At 39.8% G+C, this 23,804-nt stretch overlaps 1 protein-coding gene across 2 annotated transcripts in view; it reads left to right on the plus strand.

Moving 5' to 3' along the window:
- FRS2 (fibroblast growth factor receptor substrate 2) overlaps positions 1–23,804 on the plus strand; it is a 98,766-nt gene that overhangs the window by 34,359 nt on the left and 40,603 nt on the right. Inside the window, exon 1 of one of the 2 annotated variants that reach the window (XM_032796517.2) lies at positions 20,421–21,241. The exons of the other annotated variant lie outside the window; for it this stretch is intronic. The gene's annotated coding sequence lies outside the window, so the exon portion shown is untranslated. Of the gene's footprint in view, positions 1–20,420; positions 21,242–23,804 lie in introns of those variants that run through there. 2 annotated transcript variants of the gene reach the window in all.

The raw sequence follows: 23,804 nt of genomic DNA on the forward strand, positions 1-23,804 counted from the left end.
CTATGAGCAACTGGTGTTTTGAGCCTCTGGTGTTGTTCCCAATGCCCTTCTGAGCTGTGCTCATGTACTGGCCCATGTGGTCCTGTAGCTTGGCAGCTATGATGCCTGATAGGACTTTCCACGTTGTGGGGAGGCAGGTTATTGGCCGGTAGTTGGCCGGTTCTGTCCCCTTGCAGGGGTCTTTCATGATCAGCACTGTCCTTCCTTGTGTTAGCCAGTTTGGGTGGGAGCCTGCTGTATATAAAATAAACAAACACTAGTCTGTCTCTTTAACCATGTTTCTGTTGCTGATACCTTGTCTTCCTTCTGAATCCTTTTACTGTACAAAGAGGGTCCTCTGCCATTGCTTTTTCTTTCATTGTCTGCTTTGCTACTGTGGCCATTTAAATTAAAGGGAGAAAACATTGAGGCTACTGTCAACTCATAGGTTACTGAAACAATACAGCAGTGGTCCCCAACCTTTTTCATCTGGTGGGCACCAGACGACGGGCCATGGAGGATCATGGCGGCAGACGAGCATCTGCCGAAATGCCGCCAACAAGCGGTAACATCAATAGGAATTGCCGCCGAAATGCCACCGACAAGCAGCGTCATCCAGAGACATCGCTACCGAAATGCTGCCGAAAATTGGCATCATTTCGGCAGCAACGCCCCTGGATGACGCTGCTTGTTGGTGGCATTTTGGCGGATGCTCTTCTGCTGGCCAGTACATGAGCGCACTTAGATGCCCCGGCGGGCACCATGGCGCCCGCGGACACCGCATTGGGGACCCCTGAAATACAGTATAGATACAAATCTTCAAAAGTTTAGACTAAGGTGAATTCAATGACTGTATTTGTACTAATTACTTTAGTCTTTTTTTTCTCTAAATGCAACAGCTATGCATTTGGCCCTTTTAGAATTGTGGTCTTCAATGGTTTTTATGTGCATAGTATATAATTTAATATCTGTGTCAACTGTTTATCTGTAGAATTGCACATAAAATCTCCTCAGTGCTGCAGTTTCATTTCAAGATGAACTTCCAGAAGTGTAATTAACTTAATAAATGGAACTCTTTCTAACATCAGTGGAAATTACATCCTGCTTAACAGCAGCTGTTGCATACAACAAACTTTTACTATCTGGGTAGTCAAAGGCAACAGGTTACTCCTGTTGTGAGGAGAGGAGTACAGTAAAATGGGCCAGCCTAGTTAAACAGACCTAGATTAATGGAAAGCGCTGCTCCTTAGGGAACTAGATTTTCAGGGAATTTTGACTGTTGACACAGCTCATTGACCAAAATAGTTAACAGTCTGATGCATGTCACTCCATTGATTCGCTGAAACCTCCATTGGTTATAGGGGCGCCAGTTGCTGCTGCCAGGTATCACTCAGCTGAGTCGGAAATTCTTTTAGGAGGAGGAACAGTATGTTTTCTCTCTTGAGAAAAGACAAAAACATATGTAGATAGAAAGGGCAAGGGTAAGAGAGGAGGAAATTGAGAACAGTAATCTCTTCAGTAGTTACTTTTAAGGGATCAATTATTACATATTATAGCTTAGTTGGAATATGCACTCCTTGAAACTGTTTCCTTATTTGTAATTACAATGAGTCTTGATTTTTATTCATTTATTTCTGTCTGTGCATACTATAATTGGCAAATTTGAAATACAGGTTTGGGCAGTGTGACAGACCCAGGCCAATGGGGTGCAGGAGTCTGGTAGAGGGCAAATATACTGCTCACTGGGTGAGTAGTTTTCTGTTCCCTGAGTGACCAGAGCAGGGTCTGCACTAGAGTAATCAGGAACCTGCTAGAACCAATTAAGGCAGACAGGCTGATTAGCCTGCCTTGATTGGCTGCAGGTGTTCTAATCAGGGCACCTGGGTTTTAAAAGGAGCTCTCTCTAGTCAGATGGGGAGGAGCCAGAGGAGAGGAAGTGTGTGTGAGGAGCTGGGAGCAAGAGACACAAGGAGCTGAGAGTGAGTGTGTGTGCTGCTGAAGGACTAACGAGTACAAGCGTTATCAGACACCAGGAGGAAGGTTCTGTCGTGAGGATAAAGAAGGTGTTTGGAGGAGGCCTTGGGGAAGTAGCCCAGGGAGGTGTAGCTGTCACACAGCTGTTACAAGAGGCACTATAGACAGCTGCAAATCCATAGGGCCCTGGGCTGGAACCCGGAGTAGAGGGCGGGCCTGGGTTCCCCCCAAACCTCTCAACTCCTGATCAGACACAAGAGGAGTTGATCCAGACTATGGGGGAGATCACTGAGGTGAGCAAACCTGCCAATAAGCGCAGGACCCACCAAAGTAGAGGAGGAACTTTGTCACAGCAGGCAGAGTATATGTTTAACTTTTATAATCTTGCTGCTTAGTGAAGACTTCTTATGTATGAAATCTGTCTAAATATATATTTGGTACTCTTTCAAGATGCATATACATGCATGCACACTAACATTGTCTTCCCCCATGCTGACAGTTTAATTTGGTCATCCAGTAGTCACTTCTATGTTTAGTCAGTCTGAGAAGTTTGACAGTGGGATATTCCAGATCTTATTTAACAGAACAACATATGTTAATTTAATGTTGCAATGCAGCCACCGACTGTTCAAACTTGCAAGGTAAAATTTGAAAGATAACTTTTACTTTTATGCATCAGAATTCTATAAAAAGCCTGTGTGTAGAAGTTCCTTCCCCCTCCCAGCGGGGCTGGAGCCATGAGCACCAGCAGACCCCACTAAAGGGGAAAGCCCTGAGCCTCTGTGCCCCCTGAGCCGGTGAGTGCTGTCTGATTGATTTTCCCAAATATGTCCTCCCTGAGTTCTTAATTACCAGATACTTGGACTGTTCCTCTCTGTTTGGTCACTCCCCAAAAGTGTGAAACCAGTCCCCAGTTATTGGTTCACTTTGGGATATACACTCCACACAGTTTGCACATCAGAGATCTGCTTAGGATAAAATTAAACAAAAAGCTAATTTAATAGAAAAACCACAGATTCAGAGATGAAATAATCAGGAAAAGCAAACATATATAATTACGTGTAAAGTCAAAGTTAAAGATGCAACCTCAGGCTTTACACTTTCATATTAGATAAAATCTCTTTTCTAATAAGAGTTAGACCTATTGCCTTAAAGTAGTTTCCTAGCATAATCCTAGCTATAAGAGGGATCCAGTGTTCATGGACAACCTTCTGCCTTGAGTCTGTCCCCCAAGTTCTGGATACTCTTTTAATTCAAACCCCTTCCATTTTAAAAGGCTTTACGTTATTTCTTTTCCCTTCCCTCACTATAGACTGGGGTTTTATTTTCAGTTTCAAGCTGTTCCTGTTTGCTTTGATGGTTCCTCACTCTTCTTTTCTGCTCTGGACAATGTCTAGGTGCTTGAGATTCGTCTCATCGGGTTGGAGAGGTAGCCCCTCCCTGTCTGTCTGCTTCCCAGTGCTGTTTTGAGGTGATGCTGAAGTTGCATCACAGTTACCATTATGTGGGTGGGTGGTACACATACATTCGCACAATCTGTATACATATCTCATAATGACTGTTAGTTCCATGCATTTCAAGCTTTCATAAAAGAGCTTACTTGATGTACTTTTACAGAAAAGTAAAATAGTTGGTTTAACTGACTACTTTTGGAGATTTAAACCTTTTGATCTTCCCTTGGAGTCTGTACCCTTATTGTCACAGTTGTCTTTTTAGAAAACCATAGTGTTTTGGTTTAGTTATTTGTGTTTTTAAAAGACCCTTACTCTTAAAGGTGCTACAGTGCTGCCATGGGGTGTAAGCAAAGGAGCAGCCCAGTCTCCATTTTTAACACATTTGAATGCTTAGGGTTGGCAGTACTGTCTAGATTTCTAAATCTAGAAATCTATTGCCAACATCTTATTTAGGGCTCATTTGCTCATAGCAGTGACAGTCACATGGGATATAATATCCTACATCTCCTGTGAAGACATTATAAATAATTATTGCCCTCCACAAAATAATACAAAACCAATGTACATTTCTTACCTGACAGTGTTCAGCTGGATAAATCTATGTGCTATGGTTCCCCAGTTATTGTTGTTAGATTAGTGTACTTAGTTACTAAAGACAGCTAATAATTCCAGTTAAAATCACCATCTGTATTTTGAATGCTGTTGTTTAAATTTGATTTTAGGATCATTGAATCTATATTTACTGATGAATGGTAAAACCTAAATTGTCCTTCCTTCTAGTAGATGGACCACTAGATCTGGGTACCTCTATCAAAAGCAGAGAGAGAAATCTAGTCAACTGTCTATTTTGAGTTTAGAGTTTTCCTGTCTCTTCATTAGAGCAGCCCAAATTAGATTAGATTTACAAATTAGATTTACAGACTAATCATTTAACCTTTAAAAGAATTGATTGGTTTTATCTGTCATAAAACATGAGATATACTAGCTTTGACATTTCTTGCACTGAGTCATCAACGAATGAGGCTTAGCACCATGCTAGTAGCTAAGATATAGTTCTCCCTCCAGAGCTACCTAAAGTAGTGTCTGTGGACCTGCCTACTAGAAGAAAGGGATTTTTGAGAGAAGTAAACACATTTTCCTATTCTAATTAGCACATTGTCAATAAACTGATAGTATCACCATGGATCTTCTTTCTATTTCTAACTTGATTATTTTGTTTTTGATGATGAGATTCTGATCAAACAATCCATTAAAAGAGAGAAATTCTTCCTGGTTTCTCATGGTCTTAGTTATATTTAATTTCACTGGCTTTCCTGTTGGACTGAAGAATGTTTTGCAGTGTGAAAAGGTATGGATATTTCAAATAGGGACAAGAAATTCCTTTTAATTGAAACAATTTTAGTTTAATTGTACAGCTTTATTTCAGAAATGGTAATAAAGATAGAAGCTAAGGGCTTGTCTACACTAGCAAGCTTCCAGCAGAGCAGCTGTGCTCCTGTAAGATGGCTCCTGTAAGATGGCTGCTCTAAGCCGATGGGAGAGAGCTCTCCCGTCAACATAACACATCTCCCTGAGCCATGGTAACTATGTTGGTAAGAGATGCTCTCCTACCGACATAATTGTCTGCCCCTGCGCTTCTGTTGATGTACATTTATGTTGCTCGGAGTGTGTGTGTGTGTGTTTTTTCACACAGGGGTAGTGTAGATAAGCCCTAAGTCAATGAGTGAGTCTACTTTTGATTGTAAGCTCTTGAAGTAGGGACAGTCTTTGTTTTGTTTGTACAATGCCTAGCATAGTAGGGTCCTGGTTCATGACTAGGACTCCTAGGTGTTACAGTAATTCATAATATATGCATACTGCTGCTATGGTTTCTCACCTAGAATAGTATATATAGAAGAAAATTACTCTTGAGCTTCTAAATTGGTCAGAATTTTGTCTAAATTTGACTTGATTTAGATTCAGCACTATTTTGGATGTGATCTTTGTATATTTCTTTATTTGAATTAATGTATAGCTAACTGAATTCTAGTATAATTTTTGGACCATGTCATCTAGTTTTAAACTTAAAAAAAAAAATGCTGGTTCTAAATGGGTGTGTTCTTTAATATTAGACACATTTGAACTTTTCTTTGAGCAGGCTGTAGTGCAAACACTTATTTCTAAATGTATATGTATGCAGGTTTACACATTTTTCTTTTAAAATACTTTACTACTAAAAATATTTTAAATCAGCTGTGTTAGGTTTAGAGTCGATTAAAACAAAAGTCTGGCATCTGCTTTGCTCCAAACTCTTTGTCTTCAGCTATATGATCACATTGCTGAAGCTGTGGGAGCTGTGAAAAATCTATTTTGTGTGGAACTTGGGACAACTTTTAATTTAATAATTCCCTTAATATGTAACTGACTTACTATTCAAAAAAAACTTAAGTTTAACTGGAAACTTCTAAATTTTCTAGAAGGTGACTGTCAAAAGAAAATCGCACCCACTTTGTTCATTCTAGTGGCTTAAAATTCAAAAGATGAACGGATCATTATGAACGAAGCGTGAAATTTGTTTGAGAATAAGTTTAAATATAAATTCTATTCCCGTTTTCATCAAGAGAGCAACCAAAAATAGTGAAGCATTTGTCACACTTGCATTATTAGAAGGAGGCATGTGAGCAGCGGAAGAGAATGAGGTTCGGGCCTCGATGGTGGCATGTACTTTTGCCAACTCTTGCAATATTTGGTATTTTTCTTAAAGCCCTAGCTCCTGGAATCATGTGATTGATTACATGAAAATCTCAAACATACATTTAAAAGAAATAAGTGTCTCACTCTCCTGGTTGCAGAGGAAAAACTTGAAAATGTGACCGTAGAGGCTCGAAAAACAGATGGTAAGTGCAAAAACCCCAAAATTGTATTATGTTTTAAACCAATCTCATAAATGTTGGGGGACCTAACTCATGATATTTAACACCTTTTGGAACTGGGACTATGATGTGTGAAGCTTCAATTTGATGCCAAAGACAAGGGTATTTGAAGAGGCAAATTGGTGTATTGACTATGTTGATCCTGCATAAATAGGGCCCTGCCAAATTCATGGTCCACTTTGGTCAATGTCACAGTCATAGGATTTAAAAATAGTAAATTTTATGATTTCAGCTTTTTAAATCTGAAATGTCATGGTGTTGTAATTGTAGGGGTCCTGACCCAAAAAGGAGTTGTCCAGGGCAGGGGGTCACAAGGTTATTGTAAGGGGGGTTGCAGTATTCCTACCCTTACTTCTGCGCTGCTGCTGACAGCCACGCTGCCTTCAGAGCTGAGCGGCAGCTGATGGCCGGGAACCCAGCTCTGAAGGCAGAGCTGCTGCCAGCAGCAACATAGAAGTAAGAATGGCATGGTATGGTATTGCCCGCAACTCCCTTTTGGATCAGCACCCCCAATTAGAGAAACACTAGACTTGCCTGTGAAATCTGTATAGTACTTTATAGTGTAAAAGCACACACAAGACCAGATTTCACAATCTGTGACACATTTTTCATGGCCGTGAATTTGGTAAGGTTCTATGCATATATTCATCCAAATGATTTGATATTTAAATTTATTTTAGGATTTTTTTTCTTCTGGTAAACTGGGCCCATTTCTTCTCCCAGCACCCTCTGGGCCCAGAACTGTATTGAAGAGATCGCCATATACTGTGGTGGCTCTAGGACCCAGGTGGTGCCGCCCCTCCACCCCGTCATCGAGATTTGGGGGGCAGGTTGTAGAGAGGAGCCAGCTGAAGACTCCAGACAATAGGTTAAGGAGCAACTAAGCTCTTTGGGGCAGGGACTGTGTTTGTTTTAGTCCTGTGTTTCTACAGTGGCTAGTACCATGGTGCCCCATTCTTGGCTATCCCTTAGGGAGTGCTGTAATAAACACAATTAGTAATAATTTATTATTAAACCAGAATTGTGGAATGTTGGAATCTGGCCTATATTTTAATTCTGGGCTTCCACACAACCTGACACATGAATGATGTCACCTCTTAGCTATAGAGTTTCTCTGAGTAGTGGCTTAAGAAATGCCAGTTATAATTAAAGCTTTATTTTTCAAAGTAACTTCAGTTTGTTCATGCAGAACTTTTCTTACCTTTTGAACTTTCAGACTGCTGGGCTGAGCAAAATGAGTCTGATTTTCTTTTATGCTTGAGACTATAAAAGGATTCTTTAGTCCCTCTATGCAACCTAAATTGGCTGCATAGTTGAGTATGTTAAAAGGATATTTTGGAGTCATAATCATATTTAAATAAGCTGTTTTTAGCCAATTGCAATCTAATTAGATGTTCTTTGGATTGAATATGAAAATAAATGCTGTTCTAACTAGAAAACTGTATTTCACTGTTTTTCTTAGTGTTACCTGTCCCATGATCCAGATTTTTTCAGACTACTTCTTTGTTTTAGAAACCACGCAAATCAGAGAACAGTTACTCCGTATACAAGTAAATATTTAGTCCAAAAATTATTCTCTTATGGGCTGAAATTTCAACTTTTTAAAATGTTTTCAAAAATCAGGAACTGCAGTGGAAAAGGTTGTCTCGTTCTTTCTCTCCCCCTCCTCCCCTTCGAGTTTTCTTACTGGTTCTTCACCAACTCATGTAACATTATGAATGGTCTTTGATTGTAGTACAAGATGGTGTGATAGCATCTCCAATTCATCTTTATGTATGAGGTTTGGAATAATACTGTTGTGATGTTGTCCAGTGGGGGGCTTTGTTTATGGTACTCCTTAGAATGAACATAATGCTATTGTTTCTTTATTTTAGGCCTGGATGTTATAAGTATAAGCTAGGAAGGAATAAATTAGTTCTGAGTTGTGCTCACAGAATGTTTTGGCCAGGTACTTGAGAATTATTTGCATAGTCCTCCAGGCTAGTATAAGATATTAGGTTTAACTGGGGCTTGGGTTTCAACAAGCTAGCTGGGAGGCAGTCCTAATAAGACTGAGGTGATGCTGGTTGTTTGAGAGAAGTAGTGAGTAGGTATGAATGGTGACTGCCTTCATGATTGAGGCTTCTTGCCTGTTCCTAGTAAACGAAGAGCATAATTTCAGGGTATTTCTGGATCTCTGGTAGTTCCTGGAATTCCAAATGGCATTGGTAGACAGAAATGCCTTTGGTGTCTGCAATAACTGATTATCTGATGTGGACCATGCTGTAAGCATCCTTGCTTCTTGTAACCTCCAACCTACCATTTGAACATATCTTAGATATTACAACTGTCACAGAATGCAGAGTTTTGTCTCTTTGCTTACTTGTATTAAGTGAATATAACACAAACATGAAGGCTGGCTGTCTTATTTAGCTGGTGCTTGTAAACTAATTTTTGTACTATTTTTGCGTGTCCTCTCTGGCTGGCTGTCAGCCCGCATGGGGCTTACAGCTGCTGGGCACACTCTTCTCCTCTGGCCAGGGGCTGACAGCAGGAGCCAGAGAACAAATGCTAAATAGCAGCCATGAAACTGACAAGAATGACAGTTTCACTGCTGGTAGACTTCCTGCTGTGGCTGAGGCCTGCCCCACATTGGGCTCACAGGTCAGGCTGTCAGCCAGGTGGCAGGAAGGTTGGGGGGGCGGGTCTCCCACTTTGAGCCTTACTGCCAGGACAGGGAGCTGTGCTTGGGCTTTCTCCCATTCCTCGCTGGGAGGTGGCAGTGGGGCTCCAGGCTGCCAGCCAATAGGCAATATAAGTAACATAGTGTCTACACAGACACTGCGTTGCCCTAACTATGTGGACCTAAGCACTATGCTTCTCGCAGAAATGGAGTTATTAGATTGATGTAGTGGGCAACTTATATCGGCGGGAGCACCATTCTAGTATAGACACTTGCATAGTTAGGTTGAATAAGCTGACTTACATCAACCGAACTCTGGAATGTAGACCCGGCCTGAGTACCTTTCCCGGACCTGAAGAAGAGCTTTGTGTAGTTCAAAAGCTTGTCTTTCGTTAATAGAATTTGGTCCAATAAAAGATATTACCTCCCTCACCATGTGTCTCTAAAGGTACTGTTTGGCAACTTGACAATATTACTATCTTTGATCACATTTTCATGTGTATACATCTGTTTTAATTTTGGCATACACATTCTATACAATAGTTCTGTATGGGATAAAACATGGTTTTAAACTGCTTAATAAACAAATGCTTAGAATAAATAAAACACTGGATAAGACACATTCTTGAGTTAAATGTGAGCTATCCAACTTGGAGGAATAGAAACATTGCAAAAAAATCTTTTGTTTCAATATTGGCTCATACATTGTAGGTAAATAGATATGTGAAATGACAGCAATAGGCTCTCAATCATAATACATTCATAGGAAGTAAATATAAAGATTGTGTGAAGGGAGAAAGGTTAAAGTTATATTTTAATGTTTTCTTAACTTATTTTTTTAGAACTAAATTCCCTGTTTTTAATAATAAAGGCAGAAGAGTGAAATGAGAGGGCTTGAGACCGTGCATTATTTTTGAAGTATTTTGCAGAATGTTAACACCCACTACCAAATTTAATTTTTATCCTTATGGAATGTTGTTGGTAGAAAAACGAGCTTTTTTTCTCTTCACCTGGAGAGCAGTTAATTATTATGCATGCCCTTAAAAATAGCAAATATGGAAGTCTATCTTGCCAGGAATAAAATTGGGTCAGTTAGAATAGCAAGGTTATTTCAGTTCAGTCCAAGTGAACAAACAACAAATGAAAGCTTCTCTTGACTATGTCAAAAACTGCAAATTGTCTCTCTTCCTGTCCCCCCATTCCCGTACCCAAAGTACCTTTACCAGCTAAGAACTGGAAACCTTTGCATCTCATAGCAATATGTATTGGACTGATATGGCCTGTGCAGCACCCTTCTTGGAATGTCCAGCCAATGAAGGATTGTGTGTGTGTGTGTGTGTGTATGCACGCATACACACACACACACACCCTTTCTCAACCCTGAACTACTTTATTTCTTTAGTAACTCGTGGTGATGCACGCTAAGGTCCACAGCTCTGTTATATTGGGTATTGCAGCCCATATGAAGCTTAGGAACAGAACCAAATCTGTCAGAATTGACAGCAGATGAATGTTCTACCCCAGAAGTCCACTACAATTTTATTTGCCTCCACAGTGACAGGCACAAACAAGCAGATTTCTCTGCTTCATTGCTTTTTCTAAGGAAAATGCTAAACTTTATTTCAAATTTATGATTTTTTGGCTCAATAATTTGGCTGATTAATTCTCGGCTGTGTGCCAGGACTGATTTTCCCTTTTCTCACAGTGCTGTTCGGTGGATAATTCTCAGCACCTGGTTACACTGTTCACCTTCATGGAGTGTAACATGGAATATTAATGCAGAAAAGACCAGATTATAGATATGTTGATTTCTGTGGTGTGCATACATACACATACGTAGGGAAATTCTTTCTTTGGGGCGGAAGGCCAATCATGTACTGTTTTTAACCACGATCAGGAGGTCTGCAGCTGTCCTAAACAATAGTTTATATACCACTCTTCATTTTCTCTAGTAAAATGTAATAGAGGGGTGAGGGGAAAATATTGGGCCGTCATCACCTGCCGCTTCTGTGGGTTGCTGTGGGCTAACTATTGTGCTGTCGTTTCCAACTAACACCGTGGGTCACCACACTTTAATGACCAGGATATTGTTTCCAGCTTCTGCCTTCACTTCCAACCCCCCAAAGCAGCTGGCCATAAAGTAATGAGAAAGCTAGTAACTCAGATATGGAAGAACTAAGCAGGCAGTAGGAGGCCCACCATTTATCTTTCTAGTCCCACTGTACACCATTTTGTTAGGCCAGAAGATTCCTTTGTGTGCACCAATCCGTATTGAACGTGGTATCACTAACGGAACTTGTCATGGTACAATTCCCCACTCTGAACCTTAGTGTCCAAGAGATGGGGTACCAGCATGAATTTCTCTAAGCTTAATCACCAGCTTAGAACCTGTAGCGCTGCCACCAACCAGGAATTCCAGTGCCTGGTACAACTCTGGTCCCCTAAACCTTGCCCGGGGAACCCTAAGACCCGACCTTCTGAGTCTTAACACAGGACAGAAATCCTTTCCCCACCGTTGCCTCTCCCAGGCTTCCCTCCCTGGTTACCCGGAAGACACTGTGATTCAAACTCTTGAATCACAAAACAGAGAGGACAATTCACCTTCCTCCCTCCTTCTCTTTCCCCTCTCAGACTTTCCTGAGAGATACAGTAATCCTGACACAGAGAGAAATTAGCCTTCTCTCCCCCTTCCTCCTTTCCCCACCAATTCCCTGCTGAATCCAGACCCATCCTCTGGGTCTCACAGAATAAAAAAACAATCAGGTCTTAAACAAGAAGAAACTTTTAATTAAAGAGAGAAAAACAGTAAAAATTATCTTTGTAAATTTAAAATGGAATAGGTACAGGGTTTTTTAGCTATAGGCACTGGGAATACCCTCCCAGCCTAAGTATTCAAATACAAATTAAAATCCTTTCAGCAAAAATACAAATTTGAACTCCTTTCAGCCAAATACACAATTAAACTCCTTCCAGCCAAATGGACATTTGCAAATAAAGAAAACAAACATAAGCCTAACTCGCTTTATCTATCTAGTACTCACTATTTTGAACTTATAAGAGCCTGTATCAGGGAGATTGGAGAGAAACCTGCTGGCACGTCTGGTCCCTCTGAGCCCCCAGAGTGAACAACCACCAAAAACTAACAGCACAAACAGAAACTTCTCTCCCTCAAGATTGGAAAGTATCCTGTCTCCTGATTGTTCCTCTGGTCAGGTGACAGCCAGGCTCACTGAACTTGTTAACCCTTTATAGTCAAAGAGATATAAAGTACTTCTGTGCTGTTAACTTTTCTTATCTGTTTGACAGAACTAAACACGGCTATCTTTCCTGGTGACCAGAGTTCAACATTTCTAAGTGGGGGAGACTTTCCATTGACAGTCTGCTGTACAGGCCTTTCACAGGCAGCCAAGACCAGGCAGGCATCACCTCAGCCCTCTCCTTTGGCTATGAAAGCTCTGAGGTGGCATCATACCAACCTAGTAAAAAGGAAAATATTCTGAACTGCTGTCTGACACTGTAAGTGCCTCTATGTGCTTTCATAAGGAGAGATAGTATTCCAGGTATGGTCCCTCTCAGCCTAAAGATTCTGTGGCCTAACTGGGTTCTCCCTGGGAAACTGTGTGGGTTACAAATCTGTTTCATGCAAATATATGGGCTTTTGAACCGTGAGATAGGCACTTAGGCAAATGAGTTTCCAAGTCTTAGTGCTACAGCGGGAAGCTTCATGGAAAGCTGAGACTACTCATAGTAATTGGAAATGTCTGCTTACAATTTTTGGCTTCTTCCAGACACTACAGAAAGAAATACATGTAATATAGCTAGTTGAAATAGTCTCTGAAGTACACAAGGGGAAAGACCACTCTGCAAGTTGTAACTAGAATAAGTACAGGGTGCTGAGGTAAAGTTGGCAGTAGCTCTCAATTGGCAGACAGAGAAGGGGGAGCCAATGGATGGAAGGAAAGAGAAGGGTAACATGCTGAAAGAATTCATATAGATATTGGGGTTTTTTTATAATACATATCAAAAATTACACTGCCTTACTCTTGGTAAATTCTGCTGCATTTACTGAATCTTATAATAAGAGGGTAGAACTAACATTTAAAAAACCAGAGATCTACGGTGGCTTTGAAAGACTGTGCAGATTCTATGCTCAAAAAATTAAAACAAAGTTTAAAGAATCTTTATAAAAATGTTTGGATGAGTAATATTCAGCCATTAAAATATAATATAATTTTTCATGCCACTTTTATTATGAGGTATGGCACTCAAGTGGCTTTGGAGAATCTGCATGAGTTGTGGGCTCAAGTCTGGGAGGCATTTGTCGTAAAAGTATTAGAGCATTAACTCACTATTTAAGTCTTTGCAGGCCATGCTCCCTCCCTCCCATAATTAATTTAGGCTCCATTGTTTTGCCCTGATTAGTGTAACCTACTCCATTCTCCATATTTCTTGCCTCTCCTCCCTCACAATTTACCTAAAATGTGGCTTCTGAAGTATAAGTGGCTTTTTTCAGTTTAGTTGTTTGCTTGGGAAAGGTTTAAGCTCAACTAAAAAGAGAAGTTCTGATACTAGAATAATAGTGTCCACATAGTGTCACAAGCTATTTAACTGCATTTGTTTTCCCTGGTAAAATTTTCTTGTGTAAGGAAGGTCTTAATTTTCTCATCAGCATTCTGTTGTTTGACCTTTAACTGGATGGTTGTGCTACATTTAGAATTAAATCTTTCACTGTAGATGGGGGAAATGAAAGAAAATTCAGAAGTCATAAAAATATCAAGGTAGCTTGAATTAGCAGGTAGACTACTTCAGCATGTACATAGTTCTTTCTTTCTTTCAGATATCCACCTAAACCAGCCACTGTCCCCTGATACTTGAGTTCCAAGGAGAAAATGTTGCACTCTACATATAAATTATCATGTTATATTTGAAGAAAACCAAGAATTTCCAAAACTAAAATAATTTGAATGGTGCTTCATTGTTCAAACAAAGCTCAAAAGCCAACATTGAGGTTTCTGTTCTGGCCTGTTCTTTCAGAAGGATATAGTTAAACTGACGATAATTCAGAGGAGACTAATACAGTGATTAAGAATCTGGAGGGATTGTTCTATGAAGAAAGATTAAAATAGCTTACACAGGTATGGATTGGCTAAATAATTATATCAGATGGGTTGGACATGGACATACCAATCTATAAGTATGCTGAAGGTGTGAACACCAAGGAAGAAAGAATAAATTGTTCAGACTGGCCCAAAGAAGTGGAACAGGGTGTAGTGTAACTAAATTTAAGCAAAGGAAAATTTAAACAGAATATTAGGAAAAACCTTCTAACAGAAAGATGTATTTGATTATGGAAAAGTCTCCCAAGATAAGGTGTGGAAAGACCATTGAGACAGTGAAAACTAAACATACAGAGGACTGAAAAGCAAAATGTATGGAACAATCCTACGCTACAAAGGAGGGATGGGCTTCATCACCTAATTGGGTCTCTTCTGTGTCCAACTATTGGGACAATAGTTTGGCTTAGACAGCTCAAATCCTCTTGGAGTTGATGTCACCTGACTCACGTAGAGGATGGACCAGTCCAGCAGCCCACAATGGTTTGATCAAATCACAGGAAAGAATTGATTATATTTTATAAATTGTGTTGTGCATATTGTTCCAGTTCTCACAACAAACTTGTCTTAAAGATTTAGGTTTCCTGTTCCATATATAGGATTTATTTTAATTATTTCTATTTTTATCCCATTTAATTTTTATTATTTGTGTTGTGGTACCATCCAAAAACTGCATTTAGGATCAGCTGTGCTAGGTGCTTTACAAACACAGGACTCCAGCCTGCAAGTAGTTAGTTCCCTAGTCCTGTAGACAGGACTGAGGAAGTAAATGGGGACCCCATATGTGATCTCTGGGTGTATAAATGTGAGTAGCAGTAGGGTACTGTGTCCAGTTCTGGTGTCAACATTTAAAAAAGATATGAAAAATAGAGGGTGCAGAAAAGATCCTCAAAAATTATTTGAGAGCTGGGCTTTACAGTGAGACACTTCTTTAATATAGTCTTTTTAATGAGTTTTTAAGTCTTGACCCGTCTTAGTTTATTTGTCTTGCCATTTTCTGTTTTTATATTTAATCTTAGCCTTATCTAGCTATTTGAATTATACCCTTTTTAATGTAACCATTGCCTTTTGCTATAGCATATTTTACCCAAATCTTTTCTGTTTTTAAATTTGTTTTGAACTCTTGCCTATTTTGGATGACAGATGAATGATGGAAAGCTTGTTGTTGCTGCTGAAGGTGTTTGAATTGCTGCTGAACTTGGTAGAATGCAAGGTAAACCAGAAGAGTAGATTAAGAGTCCAGAATCAAAGTGCTATGCCACTGGGGAAGCTGTGGTCTTTGAAGATTGTCTTGTAGCATATTGCCTATGTTATACTGAAATATGATGGAATAAATGAGTGAGTGCTATCATCTGAGGATTTTAATAGAAACAGTGTGTATTTAAGTAAAATTTTAAACAAATGGAATGGTGAAGATTGAAAATTGTGTTTAACATACAGGAAAGTCTGTATTGCTATTGAATAGAGTAATTCATACCCAGTTCTCCCCTCAAATCCTTGGAATTCTCAAAAAGTATGGTTACCTCTTACACTCTGGCATATCTTCAGGTGGTATTTACCTTACTTGATATATGTTCCGAGTGGCAGAATTAAGGGAGTAAATGATATGCCTTGAGTGGAAAAAAGAATCATAAGAGAGATATTATAGAAGAGATGACATATTTGGTAGATTAGGCAGTGCATAAATCTTGGACTTTATTAATCCTCAAGTATTATGAGATTAATCTTAAATTTTATCATCAATGGCCAGTTCTCCACACTCTTCTATACCAACTCCTTGATACTCTCTCTCTCCCCTCCTGTTCTCCTCTCCTTCCCTCCCTTTTTTTTTTTTTTTTTAAACAAGCATAGAAGAGCACAAAGGCATCCTCAGAATGATTGCCCTTGCATGGTTTAAGTGTGTGTTTGTAAAGGGCCATTAGTCAGGAACAGTTGCGGAACAAAAATTTAGATAGCTTCTTGCAGTTCACTAAAATCATTATTCTCAGTTTTGAGAAAAATGCTATGTTTTTGAAATCAAGAGAAGTGAGCTTTCTGCAATGGATGTTCACAGTTTTACAATTTAATATACTGGCACTTCAAGGTTTTCAGTTTATTTTTACAGGGAGATCTTCAGAGATCTTTCCTTACACTTAGTCTTCTCTCTTTCCTTCCCTCCCCCAAATATTTTCTCAAACTGTGTTGTTTTATGTACTATGACATTTACTTTGATTAATAATGTTTGAAAAATACATAGGAAATAACTCGTCAATTTTTTTAGCCCAAATAGATTGAAATGCTGCACAAATCTCTGCAACAGAACAAAAGCGCTGATCAAGTTTCAAAATTTAAGTCAACTCCTGTGATTAGTAGTTTGGGAATTAAGAGGACAAACTCCTCTGAATTTGAGGGAATAACCATTTCAGTTGCCAACTGGGGCTGGCTTTAAATGGACCAGCTGTCCATATTAGGAGCAGAGGGTTGCTAAGGTTACGGTGGCTGTTGAAGAAGAATGCAGCTGAGAGGGCAAGTTCTTGATGTGTGAGGGAAGGAATTTAGTGTGATCATGCATTAGCCCTCCTAATCACGTGTTCAAAAAGTGCTGTGTGGGCAGTATGTAGAAACTACAATTCTGTGTGCTGGCACTTGTGTGTGGTTACAATAATTTTGTTTTTCTAGGACTCAGATTTTATCATGAAAATGTCATGATTTTGTTCTGGGAAAGGAATAGAGAGAAAAGCAGGCTAAATTCAACATAATTTGAATAATTAGTCTGTGAATGTATTTAATTTAAAAAAATTCTTATACTTAAACACTTCTTATCAGAGACACAGATATAAAGTACACTTTTTTTAATACCTTCAGCTCCACCATTCAGGATTTTAGATTTTATTCACCTTTCATAATTAGGCCACAGCACAAATCAAAACAATTTCGTAGTACATTTACTTCCCACTTGCATCTCCTTCACTGTAGTTTTGGGTCTGTTTTAGTTTGATATTAGTGACACTGCTTTTTTTCCTTAAGTACTTGTTCTCTTTTTGTTGTGACTGATGCCAGACAGATGAAAGTGCAGGATTATCCTCAGTGACCCCACTCAGCTTTCTTAACTGTTAAGATGCCCCTATTGTGTCTCAAATAGACAAAATGGGAAGTTAGTTGCTGTTGGATATTCCTGTGGCAGAGAATGCAAGGCAAGGACTCAGCAGGACATCTTGAAGAAACAGTTAATTTGAAGAGAGGCTGCATACATGGGGATGTATTGGAAAGAACATCATGACCCTTCTGAATCTTCTTTTAAGGGTTTCTGCCTTTTTAAGATCCAACTGCCCCTTTAAACTACTCTCTTTTCATGGGAGAAGTTTCCTCCACTGAAACCTACCACTTTTTATCTGTTCTATTTCCAAACTCCTAGTGAATTTTCCATTCTGGGCTAATAAGCACAAATCTGTTTTTTCCTCAGATAACTCTTAAGGAGTTCATTGCTATGGGCCAGCTCCAAGAGGCTTGCCTGCACAGCCAGCAATTACTGGTTTGAAGCAAAATTTTGATACAGAAGAGATGGTGCATGTGATGCTTTATCCCAGGATAACCTCATAGCAGCAACACATGCTCTCATGACGGTAAACTCAACTGCAGTCCCCTTTCCACAGGGCTTCTCCAGGCTTGCAACTTGTGCAGTATGTGACAGCACTTATTTTCAGCATTTTACACCAGCCCTACCTTCTTGATATTGCCCTAATGTGGTGAATGGACTCTAGATCAATACTGTTGGTTTTTCAAACTCTTACACTACAAGCTGGTGTAATCTAAAGAATTTGGCATCATTCTAGGAAGACACTCTAGCCAGAAAAAAGACAAAGGTTAAAGTAAGAACTGCTTAAGTCTAGATAGGATACCAGACTTAATAGGATTTGCCACATCTGAGCACCCAGTGGTGCCTCTTTTCTTCCACATTGTATTCTACCAGTGTCCACTACTAAGTTATTCAGAAGAAGTCTAGAGAGAGAATCTTGTGCCAACAAGTAAGATAGCTGTGAACTAAGTTCAGAGGGTTGACTGTATTGTCACCTTACGCTCTTTATTTTCTGGAGGGAATAAGGTGGTCCTTAAGGATGGTCTCTTTGTTTTACTCAATAGCATTTTTTTCTGTATGGTAGGTTTCCCATCTGTTTCTGTCTATCCAATTGCTGACACTAACTTAGTGTCTGGAGGGCTTTCCAGTTCTATCTGAACATAAATCTGTATTTATTTTGTATAGGCCACCCAAAGATGTCAGCATTCAGAGTACTAGTTTCTTGCCCAGAGAATGGAGTGAATTCCCATGCAGCCTATCTGCTGCATTCTATAGCAAGAATTGGACATAATGTAGTCACACAATACAGTCCCTCATTTTGCAGACCTTCTTTGAGGTGTCAGTATTTCAATGGAAACCCTGCTTTTCACTGAATATTGATAAATGCCACAGTGGAACAATGATTTTGGTGGGAGTTGGGAAAATTGCAAGATTTATTTTAAATTACATAGAAGCCTGGCTGTATTTTCTCCAGACACTACAGAGTTTACACTTTTTTCATTAGGCTGTTTTTGATGATAGGGTCCTTAAAGCACATGGATTCTGGGTATAAATCTGTCCCATCTAGGTTTCATAAAATTGAGGTTCCAAGTAAAGACAATGTTGTTAACCACTGTCGTAATATTCAAACAAATAAAAAGCAAATAGTCATTTTAAAAAAAGTTGGTGGAGGGAAAGGAATGAGAGAGAGAGATAGCAGGGACCAACTGTGATTGTTCTTTTCTAAGGGAGTAGACGACAACTTATACTCTTTGCAGGCAGATAAAAATATTTTAGGTACTTTTTTAAAGAATTGTGAAATAAGTACTGGGATCAATTTCAGGGTATTTCCATGCTATGGAACCCTCCTCAGTAAAGCCATGTTTGTTTTACCAACCTGAGAAGTAAAGGTGGTTCACTGAAAGACAGTTGGTGTATGACTGCAGACATCTGTCAAAATGAGATCTCAGCCTCTAATATAGCTTGGGCCTATAACATTAGAAGTTTGAAAAAAAACAACAGTGTCAGTTGATAGTCCATCCGTCAATTCAGGGCAATGTAAAGAAGGCAGGACTGGTGTAAAATACTGAAAATAAGTGTGTACTCTTGTATACTGAATGAACTGGAAGCTCTGGAGAAGCCCTGTGGACAGTGAATTGCAATAGAGTTTATGGTCATGAGAACATGTGTTGCTGCTACAGAGCTACCCTGGGATAAAGAAAGATGTAGTCTGTGCAAATTGTGCAACTGTAAATTTATTCTGTGTATAATATGGCAACTGTTGTGGTAAACTGCCCCTTAAAAGGGGAATGTTTGAATCCTTTAAAAGCACAGTTTTTCCTTAGCTCAGTGAGAGCACCCAGTACTCAAATATTTTTCATTAAGTATGTAGGTTGATTTATAAAATACTCTCCTTATGTGCTACTTAAGTATTTTTGCAACACAAAAGAATTTGGTGTTAAACAAGGTTCAGTAAAATGGATGTAACTAAACAAATAGCAAGTAATCTTAATGACTAAAAGTATAAGACAGTTGTGGATGAAAACAAGAGATGTCAAAACTGAAGGGAAATCAATTACAATGTAACTAATTGCAATAGGTCGGGCCTAAAAATCCAAAACCAAAACAAAAAACCTCTTGCTCTCAAATGTAATGACTGTTGTAGGAAGAAGTCAGCTAGTGGTTATATGAATCAGTAAATGCTGCTGTTAGTGATGTGGCGTTCCATATTCTTGAGATCAGAGCTAGTTTTCTGAAATCAGTTTTTAAACAGTAGTATATGAGAAGCTCGTTGAGGTGGGACAACAGTGGGGATTTCACTCTCTGAAGCCAATCCTCCAAGTACGGTAGAAGTGTATTTCTTGGATGTGGTGCTACTACTTTCAGATATCTTGTGAAAACTCTTAGGTTGTAGACAAGTTAGCTGTCCCAGACGAGCAGCAGTGATAGTGGCTGAACTGAAGATGTATTCCAGTAGTTCTGAACCTGCGACCTAATCAGCACACAGCGGCAGCCCAGGTGACCCCTCAGGGCCATACAGGTAACATTGGCTGAGACCTACAATGGTAAATGGATTGAGAATCACGGATGTATTCTGTGGGCTGGATGAATCACTACTTGAAAATAAGCATCCTGAAGGTCAAAAGAGCAGAAAACCAATTCTGTGCTTCTAAAGTGTTGATTATGGAAGCTAGTGTCACCATTCTGAATTTGAGCTGGTGTCTGAATTTTAATGGTCTGAGGTCTAGGATATGATGCATTCGCGCGTTCGCACGTGCACACCATTTTTTTTTTAAAAAGGGAAGTAGTGTGGCTAGAAATCTTTTTTCCTCTAAATTCTTGAGTTGGTAATTCTGTTGCTTCCTAGCTGAAATAAGGAATCCACTTTCATCCCTCATTTTTTTTCCCCATGTGAGATTGGTTCTTGCAGAGGGATGGGGAAGGGGACTAAAAAAGGGGCGAAGACTAGAATGTAACATTATAGTTATTCATGCATAAGATACCTACGTTTAAGACTATTTTATGCAGGAATTGTTTGGCAGAGAATAAGCTTCAACATACAGCTTTTTAAAAGAGTTCTACAAGAGGCAGTGTCCAAGCAGCAATAGGGTTGTCATGTTTAGAGCTATCCTAATTTGAGTTCTCATTAATACTGGGTTAAATATTAAGTATTAAAAATGGTCCATTCTTGGGCCCCTCCATGTCACTTTTCAAAGTGGGATTTTCACCATCTCCATGACAACTAGAGCTGGCTGACGTCTCTGCTCTGAGGCTGAGCTCCAGAGTTCTCTGCCTCACTGCACACACTCAAGATTATTGCAGGAGCTTCTGCAGGATTCTTAAAATATCAACTGTCTCTCTCTCATTCTTCATTGGCTCTGAGGTTTTTCCTCAAAACAACTGAACTTAAAAAAAATTAGGTTGGCTTTCTGAGGAGAGTTTGGAGAACAGCACCTTGCCTCCCCATCCTCTCCAGAAATGGCAGACAGCAGGCCACAGGAATTCAGCTCCCAGCTAGCATATGGGCAAGGTCCATATCGAGACAGTTGAGCAGACAGCATGGAAACTTCTTTCACGGAGACCAGGCCAGAATCAGTGTCATTAAACTGGGGGTAAGTTTCCCCCTTCCCCAAAACATGGGATCCCTTTTCTTTTCTGCTTGTTCTGAAAGCTGTGAGTTTTTACAGGAGCCTCCTGAATCTTGGAGTAAAACTTGGTCCCACCTCATGACAACCAGGAGGAAGAAATTCTGATTTCGAGCTAGTTAGTAGGTGTGGACTGTGCCGAGAAGGCTACAAAGCATCCCCCCTTTCCCACAAGCTCTCTTACCTGCAAGGCCACAGCTATGTCATTGCCTGTGACCTCCCTGATACGAATGGGGCAAGTGTCTCCAGTGGCCCTAGCTCATACCTCATTCTGTCAGTTCTTGCTCAACTTGGACCCAGCAGAAAGGAGCATGGGGTAAAATGATTTGAATCCCCTCTTTGGGAGATGAGCCTACTATGTCTCCCCTTCTATCCTCTGGAATTCCCACAGGAGGTCATAAAGTGGCTACTCTTCCTTGTAGAGAAATGAAGGATATATACCTGCAGACTGTCCTTTCAATCTCTCTGGTAATGCACTTTCCTCCTCAGAGGGCTCCTCCCCACTTCTCTCGAAGATTTGATCCAAGGACTAGTGAAGAATGTTTCTCACAATCAGATCTTAAAAGGAAAGCACAAAGTCTTAAAACCTCTCATGAGTGTCCATCTAGATCCTCTAGGAGAAATCTCTAAAGTTGAGGCTTTTGAGCAAGATGCTCAGACTGTTGACTAAGCTTTCCACAGTCAAGCACAAATTGCGGAGGGAGGGGGTCTAACTTCACAGATGGATTTTTAGAAAATGAAACACAAACAAAACAACTTGCAAAGTTGAAGATTTGTGTTATTAATCATCTGATTTATGAGGGTGTGATTTTTAAGATGGAATGGCAATTCCCTACCTAAAGTCTTCATTAGTCTGCCTAAGGTTAAGCCTGTTGTGACCTCTTTGTTAAAGTGCATAGTCATACCAATTAAAGGGAGTAATCTTGCTAAACCTGCAGATGAGAATAAGATGACTCAGATTAAACTTGGATACAGTAGTCTGAGCCTGAGCATTTGGGTGCAGCCTAATTATGGAGGTCTATGTTTAACTGTTAGCAGATTTGTGACCACACAGGGAGAAAAAGAAAAGCAATCTACTCTAAACTAGAGTTCTTTAGTAGCCTTTTCTAGGACTGATGTTCTCCTGATTCTGACTCGCTGTATGTAGTGGTGTTGTAGCCATGTTGGTCCCAGGATATTAGAGAGACAAGGTAGGTGAGATAATATCTTTTTATTGGCCTGAAGCTCTGTGTAAGCTCAAAAGTTTCTCTCACCAACAGAAGTTGGTCCAATAAAAGATTACCTCATCCACCTTGTGTCTCTGACTTGTTGAACATTCAAAGCTTCTGAAGTTGTGTCCCGGGGACAGCTGTGGCTGCACTTGAAGAAACTGGAATTACAGGCTAAACTCTAATATCCTTCCAAATATCTTGTAAGCATTTTGGGAGCATAGAAGCAAAGCAGACACTGAGACTTCAGACAAAGGAATAAGTCCCTCCCAGTGAGAGACTCTTCAAATTACCTCATCTCAGCAGGTATTTCCTTTGAAGCTAGTCCTCCTCCAGAGTCCCACATAGATATTACAATTGGGAAGCGGCCATTCTCTCTCGTGGACTTAGAAGACCAAGACTGGGATTCTCTGGAAAACCATCCAACCCCGAAAGCTTCTCTTGTTTTTTGGTTTCCCAAGTTTAGAATGAACTCCCTCTCCATAGCAGGGATGCTTCAGGCTGGGCCCTGATCTGGAAGTGAATCACCTCCAGAGAGTAGGAGCTTGAGATAATCAGGGAAGGATATTCAGTAGAACTCACTTATTGTCCTAGGGAAAAGTTTCTTTTACTCACAGTAAATTAAAACAAATCCACACTATTAACAAGAACATTTGTAGCATCAGAAGATGAACTGTGCAATAGTCCATCTCCCACATATTGAAACAATAAGAACCAGTTCTGTGAGAGATGAATATTTTGGAAGAGGCAAAAGATTCTTTGTGGTGCGAATTTTAGATCTCTGATCCCTCAGCAAGTCCAGAAGGAGATCGTGTATTCCGGTTAGAAATACTAAAATCCATCATTGCAGCATTTTCTTTCCATGACTTTGAAATATGAAAATAAACCTCCCAGGGGTCTACTGAAGATGTGACTGGGGAGACTCGCTCAGAGATACTTTGTTGTAGCAGAAACCAAAGTATCCTTTTTTGGACTTCTAACTTCTACATGGATATTCACAAATGCCATTTCCTTCCTTCCTTCTAGTGAAAGGGATACATGTTTACTCTAGTCTGGACAGCCTTCTCATTATATTACACTGGACCTAGCCGCTATAGCTAAAAAGTCTTCAGAAACATGGCTTTGAGCAAACAGGTTTGAAGAGCCTATTACAGCCCTCACAAAACTCCAGCATCTAAGTTATTGTCTGGGACAATCTTTATTTGGGGGTGGCAGAAGGGAGAGGAAATAATGTCTTCTTATTTGCCAAATATTAGCACATCTCTCATAGGAAAAATCTGACTCAGCTCCTGGGCTAGTTGGTCTTGTGTGTATGCCTGGCA

Source organism: Chelonoidis abingdonii, chromosome 1, assembly GCF_003597395.2.
Source record: "Chelonoidis abingdonii isolate Lonesome George chromosome 1, CheloAbing_2.0, whole genome shotgun sequence".
Taxonomy (NCBI): Eukaryota; Metazoa; Chordata; order Testudines; family Testudinidae; genus Chelonoidis; species Chelonoidis abingdonii.